The 10326-nt window shown below is 49.5% G+C and overlaps 1 pseudogene across 1 annotated transcript in view; it reads left to right on the top strand.

Annotated features, from left to right (window-relative positions):
• Positions 1-1192: 1192 nt before the first annotated feature.
• LOC308163769 (rho-associated protein kinase 2-like) overlaps positions 1193-10326 on the top strand; it is a 41792-nt pseudogene continuing 32658 nt past the window's right edge. Inside the window, exons 1-9 of the transcript in view lie at positions 1193-1264; positions 1627-1636; positions 2151-2257; positions 4960-5127; positions 6091-6249; positions 7271-7455; positions 7799-7868; positions 9066-9169; positions 9503-9689. The product of the transcript in view is annotated as a rho-associated protein kinase 2-like (transcript). The remainder of the gene's footprint in view (positions 1265-1626; positions 1637-2150; positions 2258-4959; positions 5128-6090; positions 6250-7270; positions 7456-7798; positions 7869-9065; positions 9170-9502; positions 9690-10326) is intronic.

The raw sequence follows: 10326 nt of genomic DNA, 5'->3' as shown, positions 1-10326 counted from the left end.
TAAGGTTTTCTACTGCCTTGTTTACACCTTCACTGTTGTATTGAAAGGTTTTTTTCAGGAACTGGTCTAATAGTGATTGAACTTGTTGTCGTCTAATAGCGTTTTGATATGTTTCAACACTACCTTCCTTCCATTTGTAGTATTTTTTAATAGTGTGTAGTTTGGTAGGTTTTACTACTTCATGATTGGGTGTTGAACTGTTCAGGTAGACTGTGGTTTTGCTGTGGTCTGACAGGGGTGTTAATGGGCTGATTGTGAACGCTCTGAGAGTCACCAGGCTAAGGTCAGTGATGAAGTAATCTACTGTACTGTTACCCAGAGATGAGCTGTAGGTGTACCTACCATAGGAGTCTCCTCGAAGCCTACCGTTGACTACAGTATGTACAGTCCCAGTGAACGACAGAGCTGTAGGAGTTGTGACCCATGTTTGTTTGTTGCCTTGTCGTAGCTGTGTCTGGGGGGGCATATTGGGGAGGGGATGTTACCACCTCCTGGTAGGTGTTTGTCACCCTGTGTGCTGAGAGTGTCAGGTTCTCGTCCTGTCCTGGCGTTGAGGTCTCCACAGACTACAATGTGACCACAGGACTGGAAATTGTTAATTTCCTCCTCTAGGATGGAGAACATGTCATCTTTAAAATATGGGGATTCAATTGGGGGGATGTATGTAGCACACAGGAGGATATTTTTCTCGGTTGAGGTAAGTTCCTTATTTATTTCTAGCCATATGTAGAAAGCTCCTGTTTTGATTGGCGTGATGGAGTGAGAGAGTTCTAATTTGTGCCATATTAGGATACCTCCCGAGTCTCGTCCCTGTCTGATCCCAGGTAGCTTGGTGGATGGTACTACCAGCTCTCTATAGTTGGCGGGACAGCCAGTGGGACCATCTCCTCTATACCATGTCTCCTGTAGGATAAAATTAAAAAAACTCCTGTGTTTGAAATTTCTTTCGTGAAGTCTGGGTTTCTGCTCTTAATGCCCAAGGCAGTCGACCTCAGACCTTGAATGTTCCAGGATGAAATTGTTAAAGATTTGTATTCCATGTTGTTTTTGTTCTAATGGTTTTAGTCCCGGACCATGACTGCGTAGAGCTCACTGAGCATCTGGTGTATGCTCAGGTCGTAGGGTGGGGCTCTGCTAGGTGTAGGTTTTGGGCTTCCTCTGTTCACAGCCTGCGCATATGTGTGGTATGGGGATGGCAGTGGCGGGGTGGGCCTGGCCTGGGGTGCAGCAGGGTGTCTATTTGGTGCAGCCGGGAGACCTCTGGGTGTAGCAGGCTGTCCTCTAGATGTAGCAGGGTGTCCTCTAGATGTAGCAGGGTGTCCTCTAGATGCAGCAGGCTGTCCTCTAGATGTAGCAGGGTGTCCTCTAGATGTAGCAGGGTGTCCTCTAGATGTAGCAGGGTGTCCTCTAGATGCAGCAGGGTGTCCTCTAGATGCAGCAGGGTGTCCTCTAGATGTAGCAGGGTGTCCTCTAGATGCACCAGGGTGTTCTCTGGATGCAGCAGTCTGTCCTCTGGATGCAGCAGGGTGTCCTCCGGATGCAGCAGGGTGTTCTCTGGATGCAGCAGGTCGTCTAGATGATGGTCTGTGTGAGGTGGTGGTCTGATGGTCTCTGTTGCTCCTGTAGGATGTGTTCGGTGTGCGGTCTAGTGCGACGTCCTTCAGGGTCTTTGCAAAAATGGGGACTGTTGCCTTGAAGATGTGCACTTGGTCATATAAACTGTACTCGTCCAGGGTGGGGTGGGCCGCCAAGTATACATTTTGCTTCATTGCACACTCTCTGGATATTTCAGCGTTTATGTGTTTGATGAAGGCTGGGTGGAAGTCCCACCTGGGTAGCAGGGTAGAGATGACTACCTTCCTGTTCCTCTTCTTGGTTGAAAATGGCTTGGGCCTCCATTATGACATCAGAGTTATCAGTTGCCTTTTTTGAACAAGCTAATGTTAAACTAGCACTTAGCTCTTTAGCTCCTCTTGGTTCAGATTTGTATCACGGCCCCACGAGAGTCCCTGGTCACCCCCAAAGGTCCCACCGTCTCAGAACCAGCCTCTGTAGCTAGTCAACCACGAGCAACCAGACGCTCTGCGATCTGATCAAAAAATCCAGGTGATGATGTCACCTGTCTCTCTCCGGTCTCTCTCTCTCTGCAGTGCGTATCTCTGGCCTGGAGGAGGAGGTGCGGCAGGTGAGACAGGTTCTGTCCAAGGCGGAGACGGAGAAGCGGCAACTCCAGGAGAAGCTGACTGACCTGGAGAAGGTAAACCACATGGATGATTTTTATTTTCCTTTCCGTTCAGCCTTTAGTCATTTAGCAGATGCCTTCGTCTTGACCAGTGGTTCTCAACCTTTTTTGGGCCAGCGCCCCCCTGTCCATTATCCAGGTCTCTTACCGCCCCCCATCAAAAAAAAGTAGGCTTATTTTCTTCCCTGAATATTAACGTTGACTAATATTCTGTCTTATATCATTTAAAAAGCATGTCAATGAATGCCAAATAATAGATTTGATTTAACTGGGCAGTTGGAATATCATATTTTTCCAGATTTTATCCCTTTTTCACCCAATTTGGTATCCAATTGAACCCAACCTAGCATCCAATTATCCCCTGCCTATTGCGTAGGATCCGCCGCACGACCCCGTGGCCGGCAGCCCCAGAGGAGATCGCCAGGCAGACTAGCTGACTGGCTCCTCGAGCCCAGCACCGTTATTCCGGCACCCCGGGGGCGCTGTTGCGCGACGGATCCTTGTCCGGAAATAGTCCTATACCGCCCTCTGGAGCGGCCGCTCAATATGCCGCTCCCTGTGTGCCTCGGCCATATCCGGGTCTGGCGAGACCGGGATTCGATCCCAGTCCCCGGTGGGCAGCTTGCACTAGTGGCTAGTGCTTAGACCGCTACGCCACCGCGGGGAAAAATGCTGTTTCTGAGTGTTGAACAAACTTAGACAAGATCAGAGAATACAAACAGACTGCTAGGAACACGTCCGGTGCAGAACAAACAGTAGGCTACAAAACTGTACATTACAACTAACATTGTTAGTTTTTTAAGTGTGCTGGTGTTGCATTTCGCCAAATTGCTGTTTTATGATGCTAATATTTATTCATTTTTTATTGGACTTTGGGGCGGTGGTGTCACAATATGGCGGCAAACGCTAGGGGGCTATTTATTTAAATATTTATTAGTATTCTACGGTATTATTTTCATAAACTGACCACTTAGTTCGAATTTCTCATATCAAAACATATCAAACCTTAACAAAGTTCCAAAGTTCAGAGCTCTGCGCTCTGGGAGCGCTCAGAGATGGGCGCTCTGACTGAAAACACGGTTTTGTCCGAGCGAACTGACCGTTCGTGCATTTACGAACGTACCCGTAATAACACTGCTGACAGCTGATCAATCGCAAGCAGAGTAGTGGTTTCCTATAACAACAAAAGACGCTGCAGCTGTTCGGAGTGCTTATGTGTTCGTTTCCAGGACATCACAAGAGGACCAACATATCACAAAAAGCGATCGTATATTTTAGTTTGTGAACGTTAAGACGAACACATCGCAATGCTAACCTCAGAATGGCACTAGGGATAACATCCACAACAACACTTAACAGTAATACATTTATGTAATATACTGTGATGAACCTGCGAGGGGAGGGGACATTCGTAGCTGATTTCTCTAGGTTCGATTATTGGTAAGCGAGAGAGCCCTTTCCGGACTACGATCGCTTTTTTGAGATTGTTCCTGCTGTGATGTTCTGGTATGGTGGTATGGTATTAGCACTAATTGTAACTAAATTAAATAAGCTGTATTGAAAGGAAGCGAACAAAGTGAATGCGTAAGCGCAGAGGGTAGTGTGTATACGCGGGGAGGGAGTATTTGGCACGACAGGCTTACGTCACCGGCGGGGACATGGACTATCAAAACTAAAATAAGAAATGTTCTCTCTGGCTTATAGCCAACAATTACAATGAGCCCACAAACTGAAACTTATGTCACTCAAGCATAGCCTACAATGAAAACACTCATAGAAGTTGGGCATTGAAAGTTGGCTTGTGCTAGCATTAGCTATGGTGCATCCATGGTCAACAATACGTTACAGATGGGATGAACCGGGTTTCTTTCTATTGTAGACTAGCATAGTATTGCAATTTCTGCACTGTACATGAACTGTCAAGATCCTTCTATAATGCAGCTTACCCAGACACATTGGAAACGATCAAAAGCTCTGCCTTTGCTAGCTGAGTTTTTAGCTTCATCTTCTTGATGACACTCACTTTTGAGCCCACAAACAGAGATGGGTGCTCTGACTGAAAACACGGTTTGTCCGAGCGAAATGACCGTTCGTGCATTTACGAACGTACCCGTAATAAGACTGCTGACAGCTGTTTTTCATGAGAAAAATACTTAATGACCCCCAAGAACACCTCAACGCCCCCCTTTTAAAAATATCTGTTCCAGCGCCCCCCGATGTTGTCTGAACGCCCCCGTTGAGAAACGATGGTCTAGACGGACTGACTCAGTCATTGTTTACTCAAACGATGCTGAACAACACTTAATCAGCCATGAGGGGTCATTTGACCCCTGTGAGAAAAGTAAAATGTTCTATCTTTGCACTCAATCAAATTTTAGGACCCTCCTTTCATGACTTGTGTGCCACAGTGCCACTTGTTGACCACAGTGGCGGCTCTTTTAGTAGATAAAAAGGCACGTCTGTTCTAGTGTTAACCCCCCTTTTGTACTCTTCTACCTTACTGTTGCATCTTGTCTCGCCTCCTTTAAACGTCATCTTATCCTCTCGCTCCTCCTTTCCCTCGCGTCGGACACGTTTCGTTCCTCTTTTTTCCACCGCTCGTACCCTCTCTCGTTCTTACCGTCTTTTGTTCCCCGTCCTTCTTCCCCCCCCACCCCCCCCAACACCTTTCTTTTTGTTCACCCTCTCTCTTCTCTCTCTCCGTCTGCCCCCTGCAGGAGAAGAACAACAAGGAGATCGACATGACCCTACAAGCTGAAGGTGCTGCAGCAGGGGGGCGTGTGGAGCAGGAGGAGGCGGCCCACAAGGCCACCAAGGCACCGGCTCGCCTGACAAGAGCAAGATCTCCGAGTCATCGAGGGCGCGAAGGTCGGAGGTCATGAAGGGTATGCTCTGCCCTGCTTCCAACCCCATTTGATTTTTCCTTCTTCCCCTCTGGGTGGCCGTTGGCGCAGGAGGTAGAGCTGCCATCTAATGATCGCAAGGTCGGCAGGCAGATCGGGCGGTTTTGAGCCCCGAAGTGTCCTTGGGCAAGACACTGAACCCCAAATTGCTCCTAGTGAGCGGGGGCTGGCGCCTTGCATGGCAGCTTGCCTACCTCCGCCATTGGTTTTTTGTGTGAATGTGTGTGTGAATGGGTGAATGAGAGGCCGTTTGTAAAGCGCTTTGGATAAAGGCGCTATATAAGTGTAGTTACCCTTTACCCTCTCTCTCCAGCCCACTTGGCACTGCCCCATCTCTATGAGGGACGTTAGTGGTAACTCTGCTCAGTCAGGCCCCCCCCCCCACATGCTTACATAACCTCTTCCACCGTAGGTTGAAGGAGCCGTCTCTTTAGGCTTTTGTTGTTTTTGTTGCTGCTGTTGTCAGATCTTCTATATGTGGATTTAAATCTGTCATGACAATCTGTAAAATTGATAAATGCTACTAATTGACTTTCTAATAGCCAGCTCACCCCCTCCCTCTCTCCCTCACCCCCCTCTCTCCCTCACCGCTCCCTCACCCTTCACCCCTCATCCCTCCCCTCCCTCTCTCCCTCACCCCTCTTCTCCCTCTCTCCCTCACCCCTCATCCCTCTCTCCCTCCCCTCCCTCTCTCCCTCCCCTCCCTCACCCCTCATCCCTCATCCCTCTCTCCCTCCCCTCCCTCACCCCCCATCCCTCTCTCCCTCCCCTCCCTCTCTCCCTCACCCCTCCTCCCTCACCGCTCCCTCACCCCTCACCCCTCATCCCTCTCTCCCTCCCCTCCCTCTCTCCCTCACCCCCCTCTCTCCCTCCCCTCCCCTCTCTCCCTCACCCCTCATCCCTCTCTCCCTCACCCCTCCTCTCTCCCTCCCTCCCTCCCCTCAGAGGTGGAGCAAGTTGCAGGAGGAGCGGGCGTCCAAGGCGCAGGTGGAGAACCGCATGCTGGAGCTGGAGAAACGCAGCAGCATGCTGGACTGCGACTACAAACAGGCCCTGCAGAAGCTGGAGGAACTCCGCCGCCACAAGGAGAGGCTCACTGAAGAGGTGTGTGTGTGTGTGTGTGTGTGTGTGTGTGTGTGTGTGTGTGTGTGTGTGTGTGTGTGTGTCTGTCTGTCTGTCTGTCTGTCTGTCTGTGTGTGTGTATGGGGGTGTGTGTGTGTGTGTGTGTGTGTGTGTGTGGGGGGGGGGGGGGGGGGGGGGGGTGTGGGGGTGTGTGTGTGTCTGTGTCTGTCTGTGTGTGTGTGTGGGGGGGGGTGTGTGTGTGTGTGTGTGTGTGTGTGGGGGGGGGTGTGTGTGGGGGTGTGTGTGTGTGTGTGTGTGTGTGTGTGTGTGTGTGTCTGTGTCTGTGTCTGTGTCTGTGTCTGTGTCTGTGTCTGTGTCTGTGTCTGTGTCTGTGTCTGTGTCTGTGTCTGTGAGTGTGCGTGTGTGTTAATACTAACTGGTACAGATGCAGCCACCTAATCTGCCATGATGGAACATTAACAACTACACAAGATTTGACGTTTTCATTTTGGTCCATAAAGAGCAGAGTAGCTATGAACCTTCTCACAGCTTTATGTGAACGATCTCCTCTGATCTCCTCTGATCACATTCATCTGTCTGGTCTGTCCTGAATGTACCAGATCATGGAAGCGCGAGGCAGAGATACAGTTATGGATTTGCCTACGGGCAGCTTTAGACGGCGTAGTCAAAAAAGAACTTAACTGAACTGCCAACTTTCACCTCTGTTGTCTTCATTTTATGAGAGAGCCTTATGTCTAAAAGCCATGGAAGAATCAGTCTGTTTTAACTTGTAAACTGTTTGGTTTTAATGTCCATTGGTAAAAGTGCATAGTCCTCCACAGACAGGTGAAGGAGGGAGGTTCTATAAAAGGTTTTGCTACCTAGCGGAATTTCCATAGCAGAAACAATAACAAGTGTTTGTTAGCGTTACCTTAGTGATCCACCTAACTTAAAAGCTATACAGTGTCATAAAAAGCGAGCCACTCCTACCCATCGATGATACCTCTGCAGAATGACTTTTGGACCATCCCTGTCATTCATTAAACATTTCCCCTTTCTCCAGGTGAAGAACCTGACCCTGAGGATCGAGCAGGAGATCCAGAAGCGAAGTCTGACCCAGAACGACCTGAAGGCCCAGAACCAGCAGCTCAACACCCTGCGGACCTCAGAGAAACAGCTGAAGCAGGAGGCCAACCACCTGTTGGACATGAAACGCAGTCTGGAGAAACAGAATCAGGAACTGCGCAAGTAAGTAGTGGGGTCATGAGTTCTAATCCCACCTGGGAACACCTATGACCTCCCCCGTGGCCTGTTTCACCAGACCCTGTCACATGTTCCCATCTCTGCCTGTACTGGGTAGAAATGAATCAGTTATTCAATTATTCGCTACGATTTGAATTCCAACCTCAGATGTCTGTGTTTCTATGTCTTATGTATTTCAACCCTTTGTGTTGAATGCTTTGTTGGGGATTACAGGACACACACACACACACACACACACACACACACACACACACACACACACACAGAGTTCTCCAGTCATGACTGATGGAACAGTGAAGAATGAAGGTTTCTCTGTGTTTGTGTGCAGAGAGAGGCAGGACTCTGACGGCCAGATGAAGGAGCTCCAGGACCAGCTGGAGACTGAGCAGTACTTCTCTGTACGTCTGCTCTCCTTACATCATCATGTTTGTCCTTTCAGGGGTTGTGTTTGATTCAGAAATGTGGAATTGTCTTCAATTCAAATCATGAACTGAAGTTCAAGTTTAATCCTTAATTAGTTTGTCAGCCACATGGCTTGCCAACCCACTTTTTTGGGGGGTATACATACAATTGGACCGAGACACTCTTGAATTCATAATCAGAGCTTTTGGATGCAAGGACATGGTACTGGAATTATAGTTTTAATCAAGACATTGGGTTTTTATTTTGTGTTATAATAAGGTTGTACTAGTTGTACTACCCTCATTAGGCATTTAAAAGTGATATTCTTTTGTCATGAATTGCAATTGAGCAGCAGAACAACTCCCAGAATGAGCCTTTAAATGCTAACTTCACTTTAAACACTTTAAACATTGTAATGGCTCATATGAACAAGAACGTAAAGACAGCACAACGTCTATGTGGAGTCTGTGCTTCTGCATTCAGCCAGTAATGTTGTGTTAATGTGCTTTGTTTTACATTATTGAGAGTGTGTAAGTGTGTTGATAGTTGTCCTGGTCGTGGTGTTGCAGACACTGTATAAGACGCAGGTGATAGTTGTCCTGGTCGTGGTGTTGCAGACGCTGTATAAGACGCAGGTGATAGTTGTCCTGGTCGTGGTGTTGCAGACGCTGTATAAGACGCAGGTGATAGTTGTCCTGGTCGTGGTGTTGCAGACACTGTATAAGACGCAGGTGATAGTTGTCCTGGTCGTGGTGTTGCAGACGCTGTATAAGACGCAGGTGATAGTTGTCCTGGTTGTGGTGTTGCAGACGCTGTATAAGACGCAGGTGATAGTTGTCCTGGTTGTAGTGTTGCAGACGCTGTATAAGACGCAGGTGATAGTTGTCCTGGTCGTGGTGTTGCAGACGCTGTATAAGACGCAGGTGATAGTTGTCCTGGTTGTGGTGTTGCAGACGCTGTATAAGACGCAGGTGATAGTTGTCCTGGTTGTGGTGTTGCAGACGCTGTATAAGACGCAGGTGATAGTTGTCCTGGTTGTGGTGTTGCAGACGCTGTATAAGACGCAGGTGATAGTTGTCCTGGTTGTGGTGTTGTAGACACTGTATAAGACGCAGGTGATAGTTGTCCTGGTTGTGGTGTTGCAGACGCTGTATAAGACGCAGGTGATAGTTGTCCTGGTTGTGGTGTTACAGACGCTGTATAAGACGCAGGTGCGCGAGCTGAAGGAGGAGTGTGAGGAGAAGAACAAGCTGTACAAGGACATGCAGCAGTCACTCCAGGAGCTGCAGGAGGAGAGGTGGGTCTGGGGTTGAGTTGTTGTTTGTTTTCTCTTTCTTTACGTCAGCTCGATGTAGTATGCGTACTGCAATGGACATAATGGAATAGTCCCCAAACTGCAAAACTTAAGATATGTATGTTATAGTATATGTGGGAAAACTAGCGTTAGGGTTATGTGCTAGGGTGCTAGGGTTAGGGTTAAGGTTAGACATGCCAGCATATACCAAGTCACCCTAGCACCTAACCCTAACCCTAGTTTTCCCACATGTACCGTAACATGTATATAGCTTAATCCCCCCCAATCCCCCCAACTGATCTGATTGGCCCATGATGACCCACTTGACCCCCACAGGGACTCCCTGGCGGCCCAGCTGGAGATCACGCTGACCAAGGCGGACTCGGAGCAGCTGGCCCGGTCCATCGCGGAGGAGCAGTACTCTGACCTGGAGAAGGAGAAGATCATGAAGGAGCTGGAGCTGAAGGAGATGATGGCCCGACACAGGCAGGAGCTGGGCGACAAGGACGTCACCATCGGCTCGGTGAGTGGACAGGCGCTAGGGATGGGGGTGAGTGGACAGGGGATAGGGATAGGGGTGAGTGGACAGGGGCTAGGGATAGGGGTGAGTGGACAGGGGATAGGGATAGGGGTGAGTGGACAGGGGATAGGGATAGGGGTGAGTGGACAGGGGATAGGGGTGAGTGGACAGGGGATAGGGGTGAGTGGACAGGGGATAGGGATGAGTGGACAGGGGATAGGGATAGGGGTGAGTGGACAGGGGATAGGGGTGAGTGGACAGGGGATAGGGGTGAGTGGACAGGGGATAGGGGTGAGTGGACAGGGGATAGGGGTGAGTGGACAGGGGATAGGGGTGAGTGGACAGGGGATAGGGATAGGGGTGAGTGGACAGGGGATAGGGGTGAGTGGACAGGGGATAGGGGTGAGTGGACAGGGGATAGGGGTGAGTGGACAGGGGATAGGGATAGGGGTGAGTGGACAGGGGATAGGGATAGGGGTGAGTGGACAGGGGATAGGGGTGAGTGGACAGGGGATAGGGATAGGGGTGAGTGGACAGGGGATAGGGATGGGGGTGAGTGGACAGGGGATAGGGGTGAGTGGACAGGGGCTAGGGATAGGGGTGAGTGGACAGGGGATAGGGATAGGGGTGAGTGGACAGG

Source organism: Nansenia antarctica, assembly GCF_963989245.1.
Source record: "Nansenia antarctica genome assembly, chromosome: 8".
Taxonomy (NCBI): domain Eukaryota; kingdom Metazoa; phylum Chordata; class Actinopteri; order Argentiniformes; family Microstomatidae; genus Nansenia; species Nansenia antarctica.
The sequence above is the reverse complement of the archived record's forward strand: the minus strand, read 5'-3'. Positions and strand labels throughout refer to the sequence as shown.